The sequence below is a fragment of the Petaurus breviceps genome, unplaced genomic scaffold (assembly GCF_028583685.1).
Source record: "Petaurus breviceps papuanus isolate PSGF00001 unplaced genomic scaffold, PetGlider_PUasm1.0 174, whole genome shotgun sequence".
Taxonomy (NCBI): domain Eukaryota; kingdom Metazoa; phylum Chordata; class Mammalia; order Diprotodontia; family Petauridae; genus Petaurus; species Petaurus breviceps.
In genome coordinates, this window is record NW_027185761.1 from 62,245,133 (window position 1) to 62,269,060 (window position 23,928).

Sequence of the window (23,928 nt, forward strand, 5' to 3'; positions counted from 1 at the left end):
GAGGTGTCGTCACCTCCTTATTCCTGGAAGCTGTTCTACTCTCCATGCAGCCCTAGATCATAGTCACTTTCTTAGACTGCCCATCCCAGCTGATTCATTGAACCTTATGGTCCACCAGGTCTTTTTCAGACCAATTATTATAGTCTTGACCAGTCATTTCCCTGCTCTCTGCCAGTCGTCATTTCCCTGCTCTGGGCCTCAGTTTCCTCATCTGTAAAATGAGGAAGCAGCACCACTTGGAGGAGGAGGGCCTCTAAAGAGCCTTCCTGCTCTTAAAGCCGTAAACCAGAGTAAATGTATTTCCCCCTGGGGGAGACGCATCTTGCTCTACACATTTGAAGCATGAATGATGACTGGCTATAGGATTTTGAGGTGAATATCAAAAAGCTGTGTTAGCAAAGGGGGAAAGGACTGGGGGGGGGGGGGGGTGAAAAGCAAATCCCCAATAAGGAAACTCCCAGCAATGGAGGCCAACAGCTGTTCTTAGACTGAGAATCACAGGGAACTGCCTAGAGTTCCAAGAGATTAGGAGACTAGCCGAGGATCACACAGTCATGGTATGTCAAAGATCTGATGAACCCAGGGGTTTCTGCTCCAAAGATAGCACTCTAGCCACTATACCAAGCTGCCTGAGTATCTGGGGTATCCTGACAGAAAAACATTAACTCTGGAGTCAAGTCGCATTACTGACAGTTCTTCTTTGACCTTGGGCATTTACCCTGCCTAAGCCTAGTGTCTTCATTTGCCAAGTAACAATGTTGGATTAGATGGTCCCTAAAACTCCTACCTTTGGATCTATGATTGTATATAAATTTGTCCAACCTGGTGATTTTACAAATGAAGAAATGATAGCTAGATAGGTAGATAGATAGATGGATGGATGGATGGATGGATGGACAGATAGATAAATGAAGCATTTATTATGTGTTTACTATATGTCAGGCACTGTGATAACTGTTGGGAATAAAAATGCAAGCAAAAAGAAAGCTAATCCTGCTCTCCAGAGGCTTGCATTCTAAGGCAATAAGGCAACACATAAAAAAGAGTTTAAAGGAAGGGGAGGAAGGTACCAAGTGGCACACAAGAGCAAGGTGAAGTCTAGAGAGTCAGGACAAGAGCCAAGAGAGAAATGAGCATGGCTAGCTTGTGTATTTCCTCAAGTGAAGGAACTCACTGGCTTTGAACTAACCAGCTGGACGAGGTGGCTGGAAAAGCAGAAGCATGGTAAGGCTACTACAGTAGAGTGGAGAAGGCCATCTAGTCAGGAGTGGAACCAAGGGGAAGTAAGAAACCCATTGCACTGAGACACTTTGACACCCAGCTCAGAAAGAGCTGCCTTTTTGAGGCATTTCTCCATCTCCCCAGTCCAAAGCAGCCCTTCATTCTCACCAGAAACTCTCAGACAGTCATAGCAATCTTGGCGATTTATGGTGTGGAGTTTCTCTTTTGTGTTACTCATTCATACAACAAGCATTTAAACACCTACCGTGTGCCAGGCACCACACTAGGCATTGAGGATAGAAAAATAAAAACAAAGTTCCTTCCTTTCACTAGCCCCTTTCTCTGGCATATTCTCTCTGTCTTTTCCTAATGCTGTTAATGGTGCATGAGACTCCCTTATCTAGAAAACAAACAATAACAAGCGCCTTTCATTTGACTGATGTTCATTTGAGCCCCCATCCTCTCTCTTCTTTCTTTCCCAGCTGTGTCAAAATGAATGGTCTATACTTGCAACTTCTCACACCTACTGTTCTCACACACAGAATCACAGACACAAATTACTGACACACAGTCTAGCACCCTCACTTTATTAAAGAAGAACCCACAGAGCAGGAACATTAAGATTTTCCCAAGGTCACACAGGGAGCAAATGGCAGAGCTGAGATTCAAGTCTCTCTCCTCCAGAGATCTTTCCTTCAAACCACACAGCCTCCCCAGACCCTCTCCAAGGGACAGCTAGGGTGGCACAATGGATAGAGCACCTACCATGGAGTTAGTAGGACCTGAATTCAAATCCAGCCTCAGACACTTACTAGCTGTGTGACCCTAGGCAACTCACCTAACCCCAATTGCCTCTAAAAATAAAGTAAAAAAAAACTATTTGGTAAAACTGACCTGACTCAAATTCAATCAGTCCACAAATTAAGTTTCTTCCATGTATCCTTGTTTTCTATCACCACTGATACCATCCTATGACAGGCCTTGATCACTATCTCCCTGGACCACCATAACTTTCTACTAGGTCTTCCTGCTTCCACTTGCTACTTCTTCCAATCCATCCTTCCCTCTAATGCCAGCCCAAATCACAGAATGTGAGTATAGGAAGTGGCTTCACTGAAAGGAATTCAAACTATAACCTACCTGACAAATGGTCACCCAGCATCTGGTTATAGATCTCCAAAAGGTGAAAAGAAAAAGGGAAGGACTTGCTATGTATCAGGCACTCTGCTAAGTACCTTATATGTATGTATGCATGCATATATGTGCTGTGTTCAGTTGTGCTTGACTCTTTGTGGCCCCATTTGAGGTTTTCTTGGAAAAGATACTGGAGAGGTTTGCCATTTCCTTCTCTAGCTTATTTCACAATTGAGGAAACTGAGGAAAACAGCATTAGGTGACTTACCCAGGGTCACACAGCTATTAAGTGTCTGAGACCAGATTTGAACCCAGGTTGTCCTGACGTCAGGCCCAGCATTCTATCCCTATAACACCTGCTGCCTACTTTATATATGCCATCTTTTTTGATCCTCACAATGCTGTGAGATAGGTCCTATCTTCATTTTATGTTTCTTCATTTTAGAGTTGAGGAAACTAAGGCAGACAGAAATGAAATGACATGCAAAGAGTCACATAGCCAGAAGTGTCTGCATTTGAATTTGAACTCAGTTCTTCTTAACTCCGAGCTTAATTATTTATTGACTGTACCACTTAGCTGCCTACAGGACCCAACCAGCTCCTAAACGCAGACAACTCTACTTTGGGACAGTTCTCTCTGTTAGGAAATGTTTCCTGACATCAATCCTAAACTTGCCCTTTTGTTACTCTCAACATTGTTGCTGGTTCTAATTTCTTGGACCAAACAGGACAAATATTAGCCCCCTTCCATATAACAGTCCTTCAAATGTACTGACAGCTCCAATGGGATGTTCCTCTTGAATCTTTCCATCTCTTATAAATATTCTCAGGTCCTTTAATCCATCCTCATATGACATGGACTCAAGGCTCTTTGCAATCCTGGTTGATTTCCTCTCAACATCCTTCCTGAACTATGGTACTCCAAACCTTATACTTAGTCTAGCCACAATCTAACCAGACCAGAATACAATGGTATTATTACTGTTTTCTTCCTGGAAATTCTCCCCCACTCAATGCAGCCCAAGATCATATAGGCTTTGTTGTTTATGCATCACTCAATTGACTTCTATTCAACTTACACTCCACTAAGACCCCCAGATCTTTTTAAAATATATTGCTGTGTCATTTGACTCTTCCATTTTATACTCTTGAAGCTAATTTTTACTAACCCAGATGTCAGACTTCACATTTACCCCTATTGAATTTTATTCCATTAGACTGTAAGCTTCTCAAAGGCAGGGACTGTCTTTTATATTTCTATGTGTCTCCAGTACTTCACTCAGTATCAAATGCAGAGCTAAATATCAAGGCATTCAATACATGCTAGTTGACTGACTACCTGACATTTGACATTGAACCCGGTACTCAGGCCTTTCAAGAGCTTTGGGGATCTTGACTTTACCATCTGGAATGTCAGTTATCCCTCCTATCTCCATGTCACCTGAAATTTTGATACACCTTCCATCTGTGCCTTTATTCAAGGCTTGATTAAAAATGCTAAGCAACACAAGCCCAGCAGAGTGGCCTGCAGTTACTCCACTGGGGCCTTACTGCCAAGTTGAACTGCATTGAACTATTAAGGCTGGATCTTTGAGGTCACCCATGTGACTGGCTCTGCGTATGCTTGCATTAGAGTTTAGTCCATAACTCTCCATCTGTCCCAAAAGAATTGCATGAAACACTTCATCACATGCTTTGCAAAATTAAGGTGATCTAAATTTACCACATTTCCCTGACCTACTGGTTTAGTAATTCCACCAAAACTGTGGTCAGAGATCTGTTAGGGAATGGCTGAACATGTGGTGGTCTATGATTGGGATAGAATATTAAGGTTCAGGAAGGCCAAGCAATTTGCCCAAAGTTGCACTCTAAGTATCTTAAGGGGTGTCTGAAGTCAGGTTATTTGATTTAGGGGCAGCTAAGTGACAATGGATAGAATGCTGGCCTTGGAGTCAGGAGGACCTGAGTTCAAATCTGATCTCAGACATTTACCAGCTGTGTGACCCTGTTGACCTCAGTTTCTTCCTCTGTGAAATAAGTTGGAGAAGGAAATGACAAACCACTCTATCAACTTGGCCAAGAAAACCTCAAATGAGGTCACAGAAACTGAGACATGCCTGAAAACGACTGAACCAGTCATGTGTGAAGATCCCTGTGCACTGCATATTGACTTCCCAAACCACATCTTAAAATTGTCTATGTCGCATTGGATTTTTATTTATGTTCTTAAATACTTCCCTGCTATATTTTCATCTGGTTTCATGGCACCACAAGAGATGGACTGTCAATGGCCCAGGAGCTTGGTGTTTGACTTTCCACTGTAAACCATAAGGAGATGTCGGATAAACTAAAACTATGTGAAGCAAAATAGACCAGCCTGCACAAAAAGGCATTCTTCCACATCTGTCCTCTGTCCACTATTCCACTAATCATGCCCATTTTTTTTCTTATCAACTCAGGCTTGGATTGTAACAATGGCTTCTTCACTAGGCTGTCCACTTGGTCCTGAACACTGAAACCAGGTTTACTTTCCTAAAATTACCTCGATTTCATCGGGTCATTCCCGACCTCAAAAACCTTCAGTGGCCCCCAAGTTCCTGCAGGATAAAGTCTAAAGCTCTCAACTTGGCATTCAAAACCTTGTACATTACAAAGCAGAGTTAGCTTTCCAGACTTCTTCATTTACAGCCTAGAAGAATTAGCAGAAAAATAAATCAATAAATTCAATCATATAGTGGAAAAAGGACAGAATCTGAGGGTGGAAAACCCAGATTCAAATAGCATTTCTTATGCTTACTACATTTGTGACTTGGGGCAAGACATTCTGCTCCTCTGGATTTCAGTTTATTCATCTATATAAAGTAAGGGGGTTGAACTGGATGGTGTCTGAGGGCCTTTCCAGGGCTACATCTATGATGGAATAAAATGAGTATTTCTGTAGTACCTATTATGTGCTAAGCACTGTGTTAAGTGCTTTACAAAAATTTCATTTTATCCTTGTAAAGCTGCTGCTGTTATTATCTCCGATTTGCATTTGGGGAAACTGAAGCAGATAGAGGTTAAGTGACTTGTCTAGGGTCACACAGCTAGTTAGTGTCTGAGGATGGATTTGAACTCAGATCTCCCTTATTCCAAGCCCAGTATTCTATCCACTGTGGCAACTAGCTGATCCTCTATAAGATTGAAGATCCAGAAATCTCTGATCAGTGTGGATCTTCTTTCCCTTCCCCTTCACCTTGATGAAATTGCAAGGTGTGGATCTTTTGTAGAAGGACATCTTCCATAAAAATACACATATCCATGAGCCAGGAGGACAAAGGGAAAATGTCCTGTCGTTGTCTAGTGAATGAGGCTGCTTCCAGGATAATTGGCAACTGACAGTCAGAATGAAAGAACTCTGAAAAGAAGAGACCTCTCCACCTCTTCTCCCATACTTTCTCTTCTTTGGATTTCCACACTAGTTAGCAGCAAGATGGGAGGGACATAAAATGGTATCTGGCAGGGGAAGCACATGGGCCAACAACCCATGCCTACCTGCATAGCCTGGGAAGGAAAAACATCAACCTTGGCTTCCTAAGGCCTTTCTCTTCTCCCTTTTCTTTTGTTTGGAACATAGAACAGGGACGAGAGTTCTGGGGTTCTGAAAAATGGGCTTTCATTTGTGCTCTGGAGTTACCAAGAAACAGAGTAGGAGCTGGAGAGTTGAACTTCAGCCTCAAAAAGGAGGAGATTTCCTCCACAATATACAGTTGGGAGAAGAGAATGGTCTTGAAGTCATGCCATGGAAAGTAGGAGGTCTGAACTACACCCATGCTCTGTGATACTGCTGGGTATTGCTTGGACAGTGCACATGGAAGGGCCATGGAAAATGTTTTCTAAACATCTCAAAGCATCTTTAGATTCCAGGAGGAGGTGAGGCAGGAGTCTGTAAAATCTAATGAACTTATTTAAGGACTCCATATCTTTGTTCATGGACTCTGATGATTTTTTTTCATCTTGTGTATTTCTGTGGTGGAGGAAATAAAAGTTGACCCATATGTGATACCCACATTCTATACCAAGCAACTATATACAGTGAGGGCCCTATTACCCACCTGTGAGGATCTTGGGCATAGGCCATTCTTCATTTTTATTATATGATGATCCTGGAAAAACACCAAGTTAGCACATTTAGAACCTGACCTTTTAGGATCATCTCCAGGCTTGAACCCATTCTGTGTGAGCCCAAAGTCTTTGCAATGCGCTAGGGAAAGAAGTTATGCAATGGGTGATAATTCACTGAAATACCCAAATAATGGAACTGAGATTGGCATCTGGGAGTCTAAAGTACCAAGTGGAATTCTCAAGTCAAGTTGTGTACTAATACTGATTTACAATATTTTACGGTTGATGGAGAGAGAGAAAATTGAATTGTAAGGTAAATATAAATAATGCTTCAAGTAGAAAGACCCTGCAAACAATGCAATCTCCAGGACTTGGCTACAGGATGGCTTTTAGTTCTCCAAGTGCTAAAAGTCCTTATCTTCCTTCCTCATCTGCTAAACCTCCCAGCTTTAGCAAAAAGACTTTATCTACAATTATTCAGTGTAAGGAAAATATTAAATGAACTCTTAGGCTTTCAAAATGATAATCTGGCATTACTTAAAAGTCTACAAATTTGTTCTTAAATGTATTTAAATCTTAGCAGCCAACATGATGCTGGTTATTAAAAAGTAATTCTGGAGAAATTAGCTTGCAGCTACAAAATTAATATAATTCATTTATTACTTGCAGCCACAAATCAGGATGCTGTTAACACTGCAGCACATGATTTAATATGTGCACTCTGTTTCCATATGGTGTCAATTTTAGGTTCCTGGTCACTCATGAAATCATTTGCCGGATGGTCTGGCGAGCAAAGTCCAAGGGTGTTTATCCAAATGAGCTGAGAACCATGTATGCACTTAGATGTTCAGGTTGTATGCACTCAATAAGATCCTGAGTGTCAGAGAGACTTTTTGTTAGGACTTGTATCCTCAGCTTATATCACAGTGCCTGGAATGTGGACGGTGCTTAATGAATGCCTCCTGGTGGGGTATGTTTGAAAACCAAATAATTCTCATCAACAACCTTTGGAGACCTTAGAGTCATATATAGAGAGCTAAAAAGGATCCTAGACTTCATCTGGTCCAGCCTCTCTCCCCCATGTTACAGATGAAGAAACTGAGTTCTGGGGTAATTAAGTGACTTGTGCCATGGGTAATAAGTAACAGAGAAGATATTTGTTGTTGTTGTTCAGTTTTGTCTAACTCTTTGTAACCCCATTTGGGATGTTCTTGGCAAAGATACTGGAGTGGTTTGCCTTTTCCTTCTCCAGCTCATTTCACAGATGAGGAAAATGAAGCAAACAGGGCTAAGTGATTTGCCCAGGGTCACACAGTTAGTAGGTCTCTGAAACCAGATTTAAACTCAAAATAAGGCATCTTCCTGGCTCCAGGACTAGCTCTAATACACCACGATCCACCTAGCTACCCTGAAAATATTATTCTCATCTATGCACAATAGTTAATCCACTCTGCACAATGCCCCCCATTTCCTGGAAGTCTTCATATAGTTTTTTTTGGTATCTTTATAGAGTTTTTTTATATCTTGTGGTCACTGACATGGCCCTTGGGCAATCCTTTGACTCTATCTCATTCATTCCTTGTGACCAATCCACCTTGATGATGCAGAACATCTACACACCCAAATCTTTGTTGCTTAGATAATACAACTGATGTACATCCCCCATGTGTATGTCCATTGCTCTTTCTTTCTCTGTTATTTTGGCTTTTTATAGATTGTGTTTTTGGATGTTTAACAGGCATACAACTTGATAAGGAGAATATTGAGTTTAAAGAAATTGATTTTGAGGAAATGAGTGACTTAAGAACACAAAACTCTGCACATTGCCATCAATATGATCCAGGTTTTGCTACTCCCCCTGCAAAAGCCTAGGCCCAGATTCACGTCGATCTGCACTATCTGTGACACAAAGACACAGTTCTAGATGAATCTATAGGTACACAGAAAAGGGGCACAAAGCTGAAATTTAGAAAATCTAATGAATGGTACTAGAGAAAGGAGAGGAAAGGAAGGGGACATTTACCTGAGACCTAAGAAGAAAGAGGAGGGAGAAGAAATAGATAACCAGGTAAATATGAGATGGAGAAACTAATAAAGAAAACCCTAAAGGGAAAGCAATAACAAATAAAAAAGAGGGTACCAGGTGCGGCCAGGTAGCACAGTGAGTAAGAGTGCTGGCTCCAGTGTCAGGATGACCTGGAGATCGAATCCCGGGCTCAGACACTTAGCACCCACCCAGAAACACCTGGCCGTGTAACCTTGAGCAAGTTACTTAACCCCAATTGCTTAAAAAAAAAAAAGAGAGTACCAGAGACAAGAGAAAAAAAAGTCAGTGGGAAGAGGACCACTTTAAAAAATATATTAAAGAAACTGAAATAAAATAACACTATGTTTACAGCAAAAGGGAGATAGAATCATAACCCTAGAGAAATTGAAGACAGATGGAGGAAATTATAAACATAACTCTTATAACTTTAAATGTGAATGGATTAAACTATCCAATAAAGCAAAAAAGAGTAAAAGATTGGATAAGAAAACAAAACCCTATAACCTCTGTTTACAAGAAACCCATTTTAGAATGAAAAACATGCTTAAACTAAAAGTGAGGGAATGGAACACTATAGATCAAATGAATATGAAAAATCAGTTACCATCATGCTACTAGACAAAGCAAAAGTAAACATTCACCAAAAAAGGGCCAAAGAAAACTATAGAAAACTACTCATAGCTGCTGTTGTTTGGTAATTTTAGCCATGTCCAAGTCTTTGTGACCCCCATTTGGAGTTTTCTTGGCAAATAAGTGGTTTGCCACTTCCTTCTCCAGCTCATTTTACAGATGAGGAAATGGAGGCAAACAGGGTTAAGGGATGTGTCCAGGCTCACACAGCTTGTAAGTGTCTGAGGCCAGATTTTAACTCAGAAAGCTGAGCCTTCCTGACTCCAGGCCTGGCACTCTATCCACTGCTCTACCTAGCTAACCAGGAAACTATATTAGACTGAAAGAATCACAGGCAGCAAATCAATATCAGTAATAAATGTAAATAACAAATAAATGTAAATTAAGCCAAATGCCTTATCATTCAATTTCATAAAGAAAACATCATCTGAGTCTCAAGAAGACTTGGGCAGCAACACAATAGAGACTGGAGACATCAATATTCCACTATCAGTTTTGGATAAATCTAACAGAGAAAGAAACAAAAAAGAAAATGTGAAACTGAACAAATTTCTGGAGAAACTAGAGTTAAAGAACTTGTGACTTCTTCTAAACTGGACAACAAAGGAACATACATACTCCTTGGCAGCACATAGAACTTTTACAAAAATTGACCATGTACAAGCTAAGAGAGATATTGTAAACAAATGTGAAAAGGCAGAAATATTCAATATATCTTTTATAGACCATGATGGAATAAAAATAAAAATTGGTTTGGGGACCACAAAAGATATAGACCCAAATGGAGACTTAATAATGTAAAGTAAAAGAGTGAATGGGTCAAAGAAAACAAATCACAGAAACAATTAATGACTTTGTAAAAGAAAATGATGATGAAAAAATATACAAAAATTTCTGAGGTAAAGCTAAAGCAATCCCCAGGGGAAATCACATCCTCACAATTATACATTAACAAAATAGAAAAAGAGAAGAATATGCATTAAAGATTCTTTCCCCTTGCCTGTAAGTCTTAGTCCAATTGCAATGTGCTGATCTGCTGTCACATACTCATTTGTTTAGCTGATTCTGAAATGTGACATCTGTTGTTTCCTGTCTAAGAGAGCATCAGTTTCGTTTTTGTGGTATTGTTCTGTTTGTCTCATTCTGTGCTTTCTGAATTAAATATTAATGATGCTTAGACATGATATTTCTTAGGAGTGTTTAACCTCTATTATTCCTTGATCCTGAACCTTATTTGTCCATTTGGTTTCTTTTGGCCTTCTTTGTGTCTTACCTTCACACTGAAGTACTTGAGTGCCCGAGGTATATATTGACAGTTTCAACTAGGCTTTTGTCAAATGGGCAGATAGGTGGTGACGTGGATAGAGTACTGGGCTTGGAGTCAGAAGATCTCAGTTCAAATATGAACTCAGACATTTAGTAGCTGTATGACCCTGAGCACACAACTCCTCATCTGGAAAATTGGTGCACACTATGGATGGAAATGGCAAACCAGTCCAGCATCTTTGTCAAGAAAATCAAATGGACAAAAATCCATGGGGTCATATAGAGTTGGACATGACTGAATAACAACTATTTGTCAAATTCTTCACAATATTTCTTTACTTATTGATCCTCTGGAACAAATATTTGAAAGTAAGCTATGACAAACTACAAGGTGATTTGTTTATACTCATCCTGACTAATGCAAACTTAAATAACCAAGTATTTAAGTATTCACATTATTTTGGGGTGTATAATGAATTTCTTTATTCACTTCCCTAAGGAAAAGTCATTGTTCCATTCAGCTGCGATTTCCTTTTACATTTTGTCTATATTTATAGTGAGAATGTTAATGTGGATTTGGATCTATGTCCATTCATTAGTCATGGAACAAAGATTGCCCATTATGAGCAATAGTAGTTAAATTCATGTGGAAGAGGGATTAGCCCTGTCAGCACATGGATCCAAAGGGCAGAACTATGGATAGTGGGTGGGAGTTGTGAAAAGCAAATGTCAGGGAAAAAAACATAATAGTTAAATTACCATTTGTAAACTATTTCAGAATTTGGGATGCAGAGTACCCTTTGCCTTTGACCTTTGTTTTCATCCACCATTCCATCCACCATTGGTGAATGACTGATCAGGACTGAAAACCATTTTGAATTTTCCTCCATGGGATTTGGACAAAAATGTCCTTAGCCCAAAAAGTCATTACCTGGTGTCCAGCTTTTTTTGGTTTGTTTAGACTTAGTTGGGAAGAATTACAGACTGAAATCTGAAAGGGATATCAGTGGCCAAGATGTATATCACCTGACCTGTACTAAAATATCTTTTAATTAGATACAAACTGCCAGAGCTTATGTTCAACTGACATAGCCTTTGAAATGGCCATGTCACTTCCACACCATTATGGAACATCAGATAATTACTTAAGCAGAAGGTAGATGGAAAATAGGCTATTGCTTCAAGGTTCTAGAATCTCCTCAGTGTGGACAGCCATGCACAATACAGATTGCAACCTCACTGAACTTAGTAGATCACCTTATAAGAGCTTTATTTGCAGTGAGGGAGAGGATAGAACCTGTGAGTTCACCTGTATAGGGAAAGTTCAGTGAAGAAAGTCCCCTCACCCATATAGAATAGAACTTCATCTAGTTTTAGAGAGTTTCCTGGGAATTTGAGAGTTAAAGTGACTTGTCCATGTTCATATAGCTTATATGTGTTAGAGTCAGGGTTTGAACCTAAGTCTTCCTGATTCAAAGGCAGGCTCTATACCCATTCTGCCAGGATTCCTCTGAGAGTTACTGTGATGGAAATGTTCATCACCCTGTGGCTTATCTTATGATGAATGCCTCTGGACTCAGCTAGGCTGGTCTGAGGAGGCAAAGTTTTCCACCACTAACCTTCTATCGAGAGTCACATTCTACTAAAACATGTTCTCTATTCAAATAGCCTTTGAGGGATCTGGGATGCTCTTGGAAGAAGACATTGTTAGATTAAAAAAAAAGCCACTCAGTCACATATCAGTACTGGAATAATCATATATGTACATATATGATTATTCCATGGTTGATATATGTATGCATATATGTATATGTGTGTATATGTATGTGTGCATATATGTATCTATGTATATGTGTGTATATCTATGTATATGTGTATGCATGTATATATGTATGTGTGCATATATATTTATATACACACACTAGACTTAAAGAAAATCAAGTAACAACAGACCCAAGAAAAATTGAAGACAGTCTACCTTGCCTGTTGTCTTCATTTTCATTTGGTTCAATAGAATTTTTGTCTTCTGAACTTGTGTTTGTAGGGTAATTCCATAGCTTTTTAAAGTAAATGCTTATATTAACTTAGTCATAGACATTGGTTCTTTAGTTATTGAGATTCTAGCTGCCTGAGACCATTTTTGCTCCAAATTTGCTTTCTAAAAAAAGATGTTCTTACCAATTTTGTTAAGGTCTATGACAAAAACACTTACTTTAAAATCCTGTTTCCTGTTTAAATACTTTAAAAGGCAAGTTTATAAAGTAGGGTAGATGGCCTGTGATATAGGGATCTATCTATTCAGGGCAATAGCCATGAAAATGGTTGATCTTTTTTTTTTAATTCTTCCACGCGCAGTAAGAAGCAAAAAGAGGGCAAGAAGGCAAGTGGGTCAATTAAATTCTCTCATCTGCTAAGCTGGATGTGATCAGGGAGAGAGGTCCTAGCTATAGGAGAGATATGACAAGAAGGCAGATGAAGAAACTGACACATGCAAACTGCCAATTTGGCCTGAAGCCCCAAGAGCCATGGGAATGAGAGCCCATGGGCTTAGAGTTAAGAGAACTCTAGTTCGCTTACAAAGAGACATTCTAAGCAAAGCCTTTAGATAAAATTGGATATTTGAATAAAATGATAACTGTTATGAATTAGGAAGAAAGATACTGAACTATGCTTACAGAGTGTTTTTTTTTTCAAAAAAGTTTCAGCCATTCATTCATTTATTCAAAAATATTAAAGTACCTGCTAGGTATGAATCAATGTACTATGGGGGGGGGTATAAAGATAAACAAAATAAGGTTCTATTTCTTCATTCCAACTCAGTAAATATTTATTAAGTGCCCACTGTGTGCCAAGCATTGTGCTAAGCACAATTCATAAAAAGAAAGCCGGTCCCTGCTCTTCAGGAGCATACAATTTACTGGGGAGAGACAGCACACAAAAGAGGCAGGGAAGTGGGGAGCGATATCAGGGGTTACCCAGTGGGAGGACATCCTGTTAGCCACAGATATAGAATGGAGTGATCTGAAAGGTCCAGTTATTTGCTTTCTATGAAGGAAAGCATTGGGAAGAGTTTCGTGCTCCACCCTCCAGCTCTCCAATCAGAGGGGACTGGTGTCAATCAAGGATTGAGTTAGTAGCACTGTGGTGAAATTAGAGGTGATGATCTTAACCTGGGAGAGGTATCTTGCTCTATGAAGGTGAAACCAGGAAGAACTTATGGGAAAATAATTGTAACACTAATTAAGGACAAAAATGGAACATTCTTAAATTAGGAAGAATTGTATTTTTGAGTAAGTCAAAGGGAAGTTATGGATTCCCCTTGAATGAACTCCATATGAACCCAGAGTTCCTCATTTCAGTGTTTTCCAGTATCCAGTTATCCACATGCTTAAAAAACAATGGCACCGTTATAAATGTAGGTAGGCATCCTGTGGCAGATAGGATGGTTGACTTGAAAGACTGAAGACTTGGCTTTAAATATCCCATTTTGAATCTTACTGGCCTTATGACCCTAGGCAAGTCACTTTACCCTTTTAAGACACAGTTTTCTGATCTGTAAATAATAAAATCTGTACTACCTACTTCCCAAGGCTGCTGTAAGGACCAAATGATATCATTGTAAACTTTAAGGTATTAAAAAAATTCCCATTTTTATTAGGTATTTGGATAGTTTGTGCAGTTCTTTATTTATCTCTTGTCACTGTGAGCTTTCTTAGAGTGTAACCTCCCAGAAAGTAGCGATAATACCTATTAATTCACTTCATTTCATGACCCACAAAGTCTGAGGCAAAGATAGCTATGTGTTTAGGGAACAGTCATCATCATCATCATCAACATCACTGACATGTATATAATGCTTAGATGTTTACAAAAAGCTTCACAAATGTTATCTAAAGTATTTAATAAACACAAGACTGAAGAAGAAGAAATAGAAAATGTTTTTCAGTCATGTCCAATTCTTTGTGACCCCACTTGGGGTTTTCTTGGCAAAATATTAGAGTAGTTTGCCACTTCCTTCTCTTTTTACAGAAGAGGAAACTGAGGCAAACAGGGTTAAGATGTTTGCTTAGGGTCACACAGCTAGTAAGTGCCTGAGGCTGGATTTGAGCTCATGGAGATGAGTATTCCTGATTCCAAGCTCAGTGCACTATCCGTTGAACCACATGTGTGCCCCAATAGAAAATGGTACCCTGAAGAAAAGTCTTAGTCTTTGCATTAAATTCTTGTCTCCACTTTCAATGTACATATCCACTTTATGAAGCATAGACTGATAGAATTCAAATTGAAAAGGACCCCCTTGTTTTACAGATGAGGAATTAAAGCCTAAGGACTGTAAGTGATTTGCTTAGGGTCTCAGGTATTAAGTGGGAGATATTCTGGTCTTCTGACTACAACTCCATACTTTTCTCATTCTACCATACTGTCTGACAGTTTCTGTCAAATTTCTGGGACAGAGGCCAGGCTACAAAAGTCCAAAGAAGCGCTCAGAGATTTGCAAAGAATTGTTATTTGAGCACACAACCAACTGTCTGGTACATCACAGTCTGATTTCCAAGGGCAGGGAGTTGAGCAAAAGGAATCAGATGGATAAAAATCAATCTCTTTTGTTTGCATCACTGACTCAACCCTGAGCTAGACCTTAGAAATCATCTTGTCTAACCCTGTAAAGTTTACATATTAGGAAACTGAGGCACAAAAGGGGGAGGGGCCTGTCATGGCTACATTTAGCAGGTGGTAGAGTCATGATTTTAACTCACGTCATCTAACTCCAATTCCAGCTCTTTGAAAATTAGCAAAAGGAATTCACAGTGGAAATGCAAACTCCATTGGAACAAGAGGGTGGTTGTGTCACAATCAGAAGTGTGCTGGTCAGTGTTTAACAGCCAGTTCTTCAAAAAGAAACATACACGTGACGTAATTTTAAGTTTCATTTTCATTATTAACATTTTTTCTGTCACTTTTGTAAATCTAAACTATCCCCAAAGTACTAATTCAAGCCTCTGTTTGAAGTGTTCGCTGATTTCCAAGGGGTGAATGCTTACGCTGAAAATTGAACAATTGACTTCAATTGCACATCCATCAATCTCTCAGCTTTAGTCAAGCCACCAGAAGCCAATCACTCAAGGAAGGGGAAATAGTTTGTTTATCAGACTAAGAGGCAAAAGCAGACAATTCAATAATGGAGTACTGACCATCTATTGGTAAAGCAAAATTAGAAGTTGCAATCTTGCCAGGTTTTTTCCCTCCAACTACTCTTAAGTTAGTTTGCTAGAACCAGCTTTATACACATTTATACACTTTATAGACATGTCACAGAGTTTAAGTTTTAATAAATGGTTCAGAACAGGTGGGAATTACTTTCTACTTGGTCAAAAAAGCCAGCATTCAAGTTAGCTTAAGCAACAATCAATAAGAGTTGAAGATGAATGAAAAGGTACCTCATTACATTTGGTGGTAATATTTTTTAATTCTTCTGACAATATTATTCTTTTAAATATATCATCCAAATATTATTTAATAAAAGCAATAGTGCTATTATATTATGTATTGTGAGGGAAGTTAACATCTCTCCATGCAGTAAAATGGGATAAAAATGCTGATACACTCTAGCATGGATCAGGAAGCACACTTTGTTGTTGGGTTTTTGTTTGTTTATCAAATGCCTTATTAAATTCTAGCTTACATCATTCATTTCCACAAGATTTTGAGTTACAAATTTTCTCCCTGTTTTTATCCTACCCACCACCCCAAAATATCAATCCCACTGGATATCCCCTCCTCCAATCTCTTCTCTCCCATATCTTCTCCCATGCTCCGACTTTCCAGTAGGGCGGTGGATCTCTATGCGCCAGTGCCTGTATATCTTATTTCCCAGTGACATGTAAAATAATATTAATTATTTTAAATATAAATATTATATATATATATATATATATAATGTGTGATATTAAAGCTTTAAATTCCAGATTCATTCCTTTCCTCCCTTGTCCCCCACCCTTACTGGGAAAATACCCAATTCAATATAGGTTGTACATGTATAGCTATGCAAAACATTTCCATAGTGGATATATTGTAAAAGACTGACTATATTTCCCTCCCTCCTATCCTACCTCCCACTTGTTCTGTTCTCTACTTTGATCCTGTCCCTTTTCAAAAGTGGGAGCTTCCAACTTCCTTCCCCACCAGGCTGCCCTTCCTTCCATCATCGCCCCTTCCTCCCTACTCTCCTGTAGGGTGAGATACTCTATTTAGTGTGTATGCCAATCCCTCCCTAAGCCAAATTCAATGAGAATAAGATTGACCCATTCCCTTTTCCCTTCCTGTTCTTCCCCTCCATTGTAACCATTTTTCCTTGCCTCTTTTATAATGTTGATAGTTCAACTTTGATAAGTTCCTTATGATTTCTTTTCCCTGTTTACCTTCTCATGCTTCTCTTGCTTCTTGTATCTCAATGTCAAATATTGTATTCAGCTTTGGTTTTTTCATCAAGAATGTTTGAAAGTCCTCTATTCCACTGAATGACCATATTTTCCCCTGAAACATAATACTCAGTTTTACTGGGTAGGTGATTCTTGGTTTTAATCCCAGCTCCTTTGCCCTCCAGAATATCATATTCCAAGTCCTTCAATCACTCAGTGTAGAAGCTGCCATATCCTGGGTCATCCTGATTGTGTTTCCACAATATTTAAATTGTTTCTTCCTGGCTGCTTGTAATATTTTCTCCTTGATCTGGGAATCCTGAAACTTTGCTATAATATTCCTAAGAGTTTCTTTTTGGGATCTTTTTCAGAAGATGATTGATGGATTCTTTCAACCTCTATTTTGCCCTCTGGTTCTAAAACATCAGGGCAATTTTCCTTGAGAATTTCTTGAAGGATGATGTCTAGGTTCTTTTTTCGATCATGGCTTTCAGGTAGTCCATTAATTTTTGAATTATCCCTCCTGGATCTATTTTCCAGGTCAGTGGTTTTCCCAATGAGATAGTTCACATTGCCTTCTACTTTTTCATTTGTTTGGATCTGTTTAATAGTATTTTGATTTCTCATAAAGTCACTAGCTTCCATTTGCTCCAATCTAATTCTGAAGGAATGATTCTCTTCAGTGAGCTTTTGAGATTCTTTTCCATCTGGCAAATTCACCTTTTTTAAGGCGTTCTCCTCATCACCTTTTTGAGCCTCTTTTGCAATTGAGTTAGTCTATTTTTTGAGGTTTTATTTTCTTCAGTCAGGTTGTTGACTCTCATTTCATAATTTTCTTGCATCATTCTCATTTCTTTTCCCAATTTTTTCTCCACTTCTCTTATTTGGTTTTCAAAATCCTTCTTAAGGTCCTTTGTGGTATGTAACCAGCTCATATTTTTCTTGGAAGCTTTTAGTGCAGGAGTTCTGACTTTGATGTCTTCCTCCTGTTCCATGCTTTGATCCTTTTTGTTCCCAAAATAGGAGTGTAAAGTTATGTTGCTCTGTTTGCTTTGCTCCCCACATTTGCTCATGTTGACACTCAATTACTTGACTTTTAGTCTTTTGCCACAGTAGGACTCTGCTACCAGACAGAGTAGCTTGATCCCAATTGCTGGGGTTTTCTCAGCTGCTGAATGTATTAGTTGGGTGCCCTCTCTGAAGCCTACACATGCTATGGGGAGCTGGTCGCACACCCCAGGACCTCCACCCTAGACTGCAATCCAGATCCAAGTAGGTTAAAGCAAGAGTGATTACCCCTCAGACTGGTCACTTGGTCCTCCTACAATCTGCAGGCCAGGAGCTGAAGCTGCCATGTGGCGGCAGCTGCATGGTCCACAATGCCTCAGGGGCTTCTCCCTCCAGGGGATAAAGGCTGACCGCACTCCCAAACTACCAGATTCTAAAGGCCACACTGCACTGACCTCTCACTTTGTCCTTAGCATCTATGGGTTGATAATTCTGGAAACTGCCACAGCTGCTTGTGATCTGAAGTCCCTCCAGCCGGCTGCTGGTCAGGCTGCCCTGAGGTTAAAACCTCCGGCTCATGCAAGCCTGGGCTCAGCTCCCAGAGAGCTGCGCTGGTCACTTCCTGCCAGCCTGCCGGGCTGTCCTCAGTGGGAAGTTAGCTTCTCTATGTCATTTTGTGGGTTCTACAGCTCCAAAGTTTGTTCAGTCACCTTTTACATGAATTGGAGGAGGTGGGAGCCAGACCCGGGCAGAGGACTTGCTTCTACTCCGCCATCTTAGGAAGTGTACTTTGTAAACTTTCTAGGAAAGGGACGTACACTACACTTGTGATTTCCTTAGTATATGGAAGTCCAGGAGGAGAAATTTCCCTCTTCCAAGATAGGTCTGCACCATTTCTGCAATGTGTGGGCTTAGGGAGTTGTCCATATGTGTGAACACTACAATTCCTCACCCAGTCAGATTGGAGTAAAAAAACAGGACTTTAACTCAGGTCTTCCTGACTCTGAGGCTAGATTGCTATTGACGATTCAGAGCATCCTCTCTCTTAAGTGCTTCATTAACTAAGGCATAATTATAAATAAAACATAAATAAATAAGCATAATTGTTATTATCTTTGTAACTGGTAATTAGCAACTGTTATGTATTTGTTAATTGAGTGATTTGGAGATTTTTAATTTTTTAAAAACAGAATTAATCAGAATAGTTTATCAGTCTTCATGAAAATAGCAAACCCATTTTTGGACAGCAACATTCACATGATGGTTCTACATGGCATATATAATCAATCAACAAGCATATGCTAAGGGCCTGCTATATGCCAGGCACTGTCCTAGGCACTAGGGACACAAAGAGGAAAAAAATAATCCTTGCCCTCAAGTGGCTTAAACCATTTTGGGGAAGGCAACATGAATTCATATAGTTCCTAGCATGTAGCAAGCACTTAACAAATGCTTTTTCATTCAGAAAAATATGAGAAAATGCATGTTTTTGGTTGATTAGTTATGTCTGACTCATGATGACCTGATGGGGATTTTCTTGACAAGGATATAAAGTGGGTCGTCACGTCCTTCTCCAGGACATGACATGGAGATGTCATGAGGACATGTTGAGGAAACTGAGGCAAATGTGGTTAAGTGATGTGCCCAGGGTCACACTGCTAAATGTCTGAAGTCAAACTTGAACTCAGGTCCTTTTGATTCCAGGGTCAGCACTGTATCCACTCTGCCACCTAGCAAAAATCCATGCATAGGTGGGCAGTCAGGTAGCACAGCAAGTAAGAGCACCAACTCCAGTGTCGGGATGACCTGGGGATCGAATCTGGGCTCAGACACTTAGCACCCACCCAGGAACACCTGGCCGTGTAACCTTGAGCAAGGGAGGGGTCAGAGCAGCCACTTCAGGGTGTGGGTCAAATAGAGACTTCATGTAGAAAGTATTGCTTACCCTTAGTTTTGAAGGAAATAAAGTATGTTAAAAGGTAGAAATGAAGTGAGAGTCATTCCAGCTGTAGGGAAGGGGGAAGCAGTGAGCACAAGGGATGATGACTGGACATTGGGTATGATAATAAGAAGACCAGTTTTGCTAAACCATAGATTGTTTGAATGGAACTAATACCTAATAAGGATGATAAGGTAAGTTATGGCCAGGTTGCATAGGGCTTTAAAATTTACACAGAGGAGCCTTTATTTGATCGCACTGGCAATAGGGAGCCATTGTAGCTGATTGAGTAGAGGAATGACAGTCAGATCTAGACCTTATGAAAATCCCCTTTAAGAGTTGTGTGGAAGATGATATGGAAGGAGGAGGGATTTGAAGCAGAGACCTCAATTAGGAGCTTATTGTGATGGTTCAGGTTAGAGGTTAAAGCCTGAATTAGGGCAGTGGCTGTATGAGTAGAGAAAATTAGATGGATGCAAGAGATACCATAGAGATGGAAATGGTGTGATTTGGCAACTTGTTGGATACATGGGGAATGAGGGAGAATGGGGAATCAGAGGTATAGCTACAGAGTACACTTAGAGTTGGGCACTTCCTTTGGATTATAATCCAGCAAAGGAAACCAAGGAGTGGTCAGAAAAGTGGCAGAATCAGGGAAGAGCTAGTTCAGCAAGGCAAGAGAGGAAAAATTCCAGAAGCAATGTCAAATGCTGCAGAAACGTCAAGAAAGACAAGGATGTAGACATGGCCACCAGATTTGACAATCAAGAGACTTTTAAAGAGAGTTTTTTCAGTTGAGTAATGAAGTTGGAGGCCAAACTGCAAAGGGTTGAAGAATGAATGAGAAGAGAGAAAACTAAAGTATCTGTCATAATTGTTTTTTCCTATGAATTTGGCTATGAAAGGGAGAAGAGGTGAACATCATAGCTTTTGGTGATAGTGAATAACATTCACACATTAATAATTGGTCATGTAAAGAAAGTGCTTTTTAAAAAGCATTTTACTCTTCAAGAAGGTTAAAGGTTCCCCTTAAATCTTGTGTGGGTTTCTTTTTATTCATGTTGAGGAAGATTTAGGTGTGTTTGAAGGCAGCAGGTACAGAACTACTAGATAGAAAAACAGTAAAGATTGAGGGAGGGGATCATTGGGGAAAACACGTTGAACAAGACGAGAGGAGATGGGATCAAGGGTATGGGCAGAGGGATTGACCTTGAAGAGTTGAAGGATTACCTCTTCATCAGAAAAGAATCAAGAGTCTTCTCTGAAGGAGATTGAAAAGATGTGTTATGAGCACAAGACTATAGCATATTCACACTGATGAACTATATGCAAAAGATAAGAACAAAGATAGCTTCAAGGAAGTGGACTTATGATCAGAAAAAGAGGAAATTCAGTTACACATCCTAGGTTTGCTCTGGTAGCCATGAAATATTCAAAGCCCTTAGCGGAGGATGTCTAGACCATTGGGTCAATCAATCTATGGGAATACATGGAGGAGAATGGCACTGGATAAGAAAATATGGTTGGAAATAAGAGTTTCTTGAGGGCAGGAGCTGCTTAATTTTTGTCTTTGTATCTCCAGTGTATAGCATGATGCCTGACATATAATAGATGCTTAATAAATACATGTTGGTTGGTTGATTCATTGGTTCTGATTTGCACTGGCGGTGGGAGTACTTTCATAAATGAGATCAAGCTCATCAAAGTATCAAAGTAATTTCACCAATCTGTGCCCTGAGTTGATGATGCCTTTGGCAAGCCCAGCTGGTTGACCCATGAAGTCATGTCCAGGGAACACCGCTCCCTTGGTTACAGTTACCTAAATTATAGGGACGCATACTGGCTAGGAGGCAATAAAATAACAAAATAGCCTGTGAAGGATTAGTCCTGTACACCCAAGCTGACTTATATGTGCATTCATGCATATACATATATGAATTGACAGCAACTGCTAGGGTGTTTGATATCTGTCATCATAGCATGGACTTTTGTCAGAGTGCCTTTAAGATCTAGACCTAATTTGCTTTGAGTCCAGCTGTTCTTAGGAGTGGGCACACTCAGGAGGGAAAGCAGAGCCAGCTTTGTGTTCACCTCCCTGGTGGGATTTAAAAAAAAAACCCTTCACTTCTCACATCTTACTCCTCAGATGCTCGCCTGCAACTCTTGAAACACAAAAGACCACTGGAACTATGCAAATGAAGGGAGAATATGAAAGAACCCCATAAAGTGCAGAGGGAATTTCTGGCAAATGTCTTTGCTTCCTGGGGGCCTAATGTTAGGAGCCAGCTGTTCTTGCCAGCCCAGCCATCGTAACTAGTGGGGCAACTTTGTTTCATTGTGAATCTTTAATCTGCTGAATATCTACTGAGGGGCATCTTACATCTGTGGAGGCAAGAGACCCTTACCTAAGCTCCTCTCTCCTGATAGAGCCAGCATTGTTTGCCTAAAAGTATGGATCATCAAAAGTTGGTGATTGGGCTTAAAATGGATAATAAAGAAACACAACGGTTCACCCTCATTGGTGTATTTGGACAGGTACTTCACCTGTCATCTCCATTTCTGATTCTGGCTCTGTTCTTCTATGCCTCTTATTTTCTATGTGTGTCACTTTCTATATATCTCTCTCTCTATGTGTCTGTGTGTCTGTATGTCTGGTGGTTCTCTCTCTCTCTCTCTCTCTCTCTCTCTCTCTCTCTTTCTCCCTCCTTCCCTCCCTCCCTCACTGTTTTAAGCTTCCTTACACTTTGCACGAAAACTTGATTATTGCAGCCAGAATCCTTTGAAACCCAGGGTAGAACTCATGGACACAGTTATCATATCAAACAACATATATCACAACCCCTTCATGCTTTAAATGACTCTCTTGTCTATGACTTGTCCTAAGTCTTATAAAGAGTTCCAACACACATTCAAGGAATCTTCCTCCCCAACCCACATTCTAAGGACCTTCTTCCATATTTCTTGATGTTGCATGGATGCTAATGGAGCTTGTAGACAGTTATCTATTATGTTTGCAACATCATCAGTTTCTGGTCATGCATCTTCTGATGCTGTTTTTACTACTCATGCACAATTCTTTGCTGATAATAGGGTGCAACCTCTTCATGTCCCTCTTATATGTCACTTTCCATGATCCTTTGGATGACCCACAACTTACATTTTCTGAGGATTATTATTCTACAAACAAGTAAATCAGATTTCAAAGTTGAAGGAAAGATATGGAGAGAATGTTTGGACTCCATGAACCCTAGAAAATTTATTATAGAAAAGATATTCAGTCTTACCTAAATTGAGTGAGATCTTTGGCAAGTAACATCATCATCATCATCATCACAACCTCATTCTTTATGTATGTTTTGATGGAATTCATATGGAAAAGGACCCAATAAAAGTTGTTATTTTTTTTCTATTTACTGTTCTTTGAATTAATGACATGGTAGAAAATGACTTCTTTATTATAGTTGATTGAATCTTAAGATCTTGGCTCATTGAGGGCATCTTTAAGATAACTCTAGTCGCAGATAGGACAACAGGGCTACTATGTATTTTGTCCACTTCCTGTATGTTTTCCCCCTGTTGGTCTCTGTATTTGCAAGGAATTTCTTTTCATGTAGTTTGAAGAATATGTTGTGATAATGTCATTGTTGTTGTTGTAGTCACCTTTCTCATTGTTATGTTCAATGGAGTTCAGATAAACATCACTCCAGGAAAAAGTTGCTATCCTACCAGCAATTCTCTTTCTAATTGTCCACCAATCATCTCTGTAATAATCCATTTCGGAATTTCCCCAGCAAAGACAAGTTCACTGGCCTACAATATTGAGACTCTGTTTTCTCTTTTTAAAATATCTGGATATTTTTCCTTTTCCAAACTTGTGGTACTTCTCCCATTTGCCATAATCTTTCAAATATCACTAACAGTGACTCAGTGGTCACATATACCAATTCTTTCAGAAAATGAGGATATAATTCACCTGGGTCAGGTGGCTTGGATTGCAGTATTCAAGGACAGTTATTTCTTTACATATCTTAGATATCAACTCCCTGTCAGTCATTTTTATTGTCATTTTCAGTGTAAAGATCATTCTGTTTTGCAAGACCCCTAGCAAATAGATTTTTTACTATCCTTTCCTAGGTGCCTTCCATTGCTGGCCAGGAGTG